Here is a 5077-nt window from a genome sequence, read left to right as displayed (position 1 = left end):
GCAAAAATCAGATCCAGAGGTTGAAGAAGGACTGCTGATGCTGTTGGATTCTGACCTCCCTGCACTCAAAATGGATTTTCTGGAGCTACAGAACTCAAAACGGCGTGCTTCCAATTGCGTTCAAAAGTAGACATCTAGGGCTTTCCAGCAATATATAATAGTCCATACTTTGGCCAAGATTTGATGACGCAAACTGGCGTTGAACGCCAGCTCTCTGCCCAATTCTGGCGTCCAGCGCCAGAAAAGGATCCAAAACCAGAGTTGAACGCCAGAAATGGATCAAAACCTGGCGTTCAACTCCACAAATGGCCTCTGCACGTGCAACACTCAAGCTCAGCCCAAGCACACACCAAGTGGGCCCCGGAAGTGGATTTATGCATCAATTACTTACTCATGTAAACCCTAGTAGCTAGTTTATTATAAATAGAACCTTTTACTATTGTATTAGACATCTTTGATCAGTGATATGCTATCTTAGATCACTATTGAGGGCTGGCCATCTCGGCCATGCCTGGACCTTCACTTATGTATTTTCAACGGTAGAGTTTCTACACTCCATAGATTAAGGTGTGGAGCTCTGCTGTTCCTCAAAGATTAATGCAAAGTACTACTGTTTTCTATTCAATTCATCTTATTTCGCTTCTAAGATATTCATTCGTACTTCAACCTGAATGTGATGAACGTGACAATCATCATCATTCCCTATGAACGCGTGCCTGACAACCACTTCCGTTCTACATTAGATTGAATGAGTATCTCTTAGATCTCTTAATCAGAATCTTCGTGGCGTAAGCTAGAATGATGGCGGCATTCAAGAGAATCCGGAAAGTCTAAACCTTGTCTGTGGTATTCCGAGTAGGATTCAATGATTGAATGACTGTGACGAGCTTCAAACTCGCGATTGTGGGGCGTTAGTGACAGACGCAAAAGAATCAATGGATTCTATTCCGACATGATCGAGAACCGACAGATGAATAGCCATGCTGTGACAGAGCATGTTAGCATATTATTCACTGAGAGGATATGATGCAACCATTGACAAGGGTGATGCCTCCAGACGATTAGCCGTGCCGTGACAGGGCATTGGATCATTTTCCCGAGAGATGACCAAAAGTAGCCATTGACGATGGGATGCATTACACAAAGCCAGCCATGGAAAGGAGTAAGACTGATTGGATGAAGATAGCAGGAAAGTAGAGGTTCAGAGGAACGAAAGCATCTCTATTCGCTTATCTGAAATTCTCACCAGTGATTTACATAAGTATTTCTATCCCTATTTTATTAATTACTTTCGAAAACTCCATTATTACTTTATATCCGCCTGACTGAGATCTACAAAGTGACCATAGCTTGCTTCATACCGACAATCTCCGTGGGATTCGACCCTTACTCACGTAAGGTATTACTTGGACGACCCAGTGCACTTGCTGGTCAGTTACACGGAGTTGTGAACCGTGGTCTTGGCATCATGTTTTTGGCGCCATTTCCAGGGAAAGAAAGAGCAATGAATTTTACATAATTAAAGTGTAATCACGATTCCGCGTACCAAGTTTTTGGCGCCGTTGCCGGGGATTGTTTGAGTTTGGACAACTGACGGTTCATCTTGTTGCTCAGATTAGGTAATTTTCTTTTTGTTTTATTTTCAAAAATTTTTCAAAAAGTTTTCAAAAAATTCTCCCTTGTTTTCGAAAAAAAAATGTTTTCAAAAATATATTTTTCTTCAGAATTTTTAAGAATGAATTCTAGTGTTTCATGAAGCATGGCTGGCTGTAAAGCCATGTCTAATTCTTTTGGATAGAGCATGTTAGGCTTGTCATGTCTGAATTACACTCATATTTTTATTAAAGCTTGGCTGGCTATTAAGCCATGCCTGACCCTTTGATTGGAGCTTTAAGACTAACATGGCAAGATTCCTGGAATTCATATTAAAAATTTTGGAATCCTTATTTTTGTTTTTCAAATAATTTTCGAAGAAAATACAAAAAAATCATAAAATCATAAAAATCAAAAATATTTTTTATGTTTCTTGTTTGAGTCTTGAGTCATGTTATAAGTTTGGTGTCAATTGCATGTGCATCTTGCATTTTTCGAAAATTTTCATGCATTCATAGTGTTCTTCATGATCTTCAAGTTGTTCTTGGTAAGTCTTCTTGTTTGATCTTTGCATTTGCATGTTTTGTGTCTTTTCTTGTTTTTCATATGCATTCTTGAATTCTTAGTGTCTAAGCATTAAAGAATTCTAAGTTTGGTGTCTTGCATGTTTTCTTTGCATTAAAAATTTTTCAAAAATATGTTCTTGATGTTCATCATGATCTCCATAGTGTTCTTGGTGTTCATCTTGACATTCATGGCATTCTTGCATGCATTCATTGTTTTGATTCAAAAATAAAAGAGAAAAACATGAAAATGATGTTTTGACTTTTTCTCTCTCATCATAAAAATTCAAAAATAAAAAAAAAATATCTTTCCCTTTTTCTCTCATCAAATTCGAAAATTTGGATTGACTTTTTCAAAAATTTTTAAAATCAAGTTGTTTCTTATGAGTCAAATCAATTTTTCGATTTGAAAATCTTATCTGTTTTCAAAATCTTTTTCAAAAATCAAATCTTTTTCAAATTTCTTAGTTATTTTCGAAAATTCCAAAAATATTTTTCAAAAATCTTTTTCTTATTTTTATATCAAATTTTCAAAAATAACAATAACAATTAATGTTTTGATTCAAAAATTTTAAAGTTTGTTACTTGCTTGTTAAGAAAGATTCAAACTTTAAGTTCTAGAATCATATCTTGTGATTTCTTGTGAATCAAGTCATTAATTGAGATTTTAAAAATCAAATCTTTTTCAAAAACTAATTTCAATCATATCTTTTCAAAAATATCTTCTTATCTTACCTTTTTCAAAACTTTGATTTCAAAATATCTTTTCTAACTTCCTAACCTCTTATCTTTTCAAAATTGTTTCAACTAACTAACTAACTTTTTGTTTGTTTCTTCTCTTTTTCAAAACCACCTAACTAACTCTCTCTATCTAATTTTCGAAAATATCTCCCTCTTTTTCAAAATTTCTTTTTAATTAACTAATTATTTTAATTTTTATTTTAATTTTCGAAAATTACTAACCTTTTTCAAAAACTATTTTCGAAAATCACTAACTCTTTTTTCAAAAATAATTTTCGAAAATTCTCTTCTCTCTCATCTCCTTCTATTTATTTATTCATCTACTAATATCTCTCCCTCACTCAAAAAAAAAAAAGAGGATCTCTATTATTATTATTTTTCTGTGCCCTCTTCTTTGTCATATGAGCAGGAGCAAGGACAAGAATATTCTTGTTGAAGCAGATCCAGAACCTAAAAGGACTTTGAAGAGGAAACTAAGAAAAGCTAAATTACAACAAACCAGCAAGCACCTGTCAGAAATTATCAAACAGGAAAAGAAGATGGCAGCTGAAAATAATAATAATGCAAGGAGAATGCTTGGTGACTTTACTGCACCTAATTCCAATTTACATGGAAGAAGCATCTCCATTCCTGGCATTGGAGCAAACAACTTTGAGCTGAAACCTCAATTAGTTTCTTTGATGCAGCAGAACTGCAAGTTTCATGGACTTCCATCTGAAGATCCTTTTCAGTTCTTAACTGAATTCTTGCAGATATGTGATACTGTAAAGACTAATGGAGTAGATCCTGAAGTCTACAGGCTCATGCTTTTCCCTTTTGCTGTAAGAGACAGAGCTAGACTCTGGTTGGACTCTCAACCTAAGGATAGCCTGAACTCATGGGATAAGCTGGTCAAGGCTTTCTTATCCAAGTTCTTTCCTCCTCAAAAGCTTAGTAAGATTAGAGTGGACGTTCAGACCTTCAGACAGAAAGAAGGTGAATCCTTCTATGAAGCTTGGGAGAGATACAAAGGACTGACCAAAAAGTGTCCTACTGACATGCTTTCAGAATGGACCATCCTGGATATCTTCTATGATGGTCTGTCTGACTTAGCTAAATTGTCATTGGATACTTCTGCAGGTGGATCCATTCACCTAAAGAAAATGCCTGCAGAAGCTCAAGAACTCATTGACATGGTTGCCAATAACCAGTTCATGTACACTTCTGAGAGGAATCCTATGAGTAATGGGACGCCTATGAAGAAGGGAGTTCTTGAAATTGATACTCTGAATGCTATATTGGCTCAGAATAAAATATTGACTCAGCAAGTCAATATGATTTCTCAGAGTCTGAATGGAATGCAAGCTGCATCCAACAGTACTCAAGAGGCATCTTCTGAAGAAGAAGCTTATGATCCTGAGAACCCTGCAATAGCAGAGGTAAATTATATGGGTGAACCTTATGGAAACACCTATAACTCATCATGGAGAAATCATCCAAATTTCTCATGGAAGGATCAAAAGCCTCAACAAGGCTTTAATAATGGTGGAAGAAACAGGTTTAGCAATAGCAAGCCTTTTCCATTATCCACTCAGCAACAGACAGAGAATCCATCTAGCTTAGTAAACTTAGTCTCTGATCTATCTAAGGCCACTGTGAGTTTCATGAATGAAACAAGGTCTTCCATTAGAAATTTGGAAGCACAAGTGGGCCAGCTGAGTAAAAGGATCACTGAAATCCCTCCTAGCACTCTCCTAAGCCATACAGAAAAAAAATCCAAAAGGAGAGTGCAAGGCCATTGACATAACCAAAATGGCCGAACCCAAAGAGGGAGTGGAGGACGTGAATCCCAAGGAGGAAGACCTCCTGGGACGTCCAGTGATCAATAAGGAGCTTCCCTCTGAGGAACTAAAGGACTCTGAGGCTCATCTAGAGACCATAGAGATTCCATTAAACCTCCTTATGCCATTCATGAGCTCTGATGAGTATTCCTCTTCTAAAGAGAATGAGGATGTTACTGAAGAGCAAGTTGCCAAGTTTCTTGGTGCAATCATGAAGCTGAATGCCAAATTATTTGGCATTGATACTTGGGAAGTTGAACCTCCCTTGTTCATCAATGAACTAAGTGATCTGGATCAACTGACATTGCCTCAGAAGAGACAGGATCCTGGAAAGTTCATAATACCTTGTACTATAGGCAC

The 5077-nt window shown here is 36.5% G+C and overlaps 1 non-coding gene across 1 annotated transcript; it reads right to left on the bottom strand.

The window, feature by feature from the left end:
- Positions 1 to 3832: 3832 nt before the first annotated feature.
- On the bottom strand, positions 3833 to 3939 carry LOC148548168 (small nucleolar RNA R71). Its single transcript, XR_015897080.1, has one exon. It is a non-coding gene; the product is annotated as a small nucleolar RNA R71 (small nucleolar RNA).
- Between the last annotated feature and the right edge of the window lie 1138 nt (positions 3940 to 5077).

Source organism: Arachis ipaensis, chromosome B8 (genome assembly GCF_059453495.1).
Source record: "Arachis ipaensis isolate K30076 ecotype BB chromosome B8, ASM5945349v1, whole genome shotgun sequence".
NCBI lineage: Eukaryota > Viridiplantae > Streptophyta > Magnoliopsida > Fabales > Fabaceae > Arachis > Arachis ipaensis.
The sequence above is the reverse complement of the archived record's forward strand: the minus strand, read 5'-3'. Positions and strand labels throughout refer to the sequence as shown.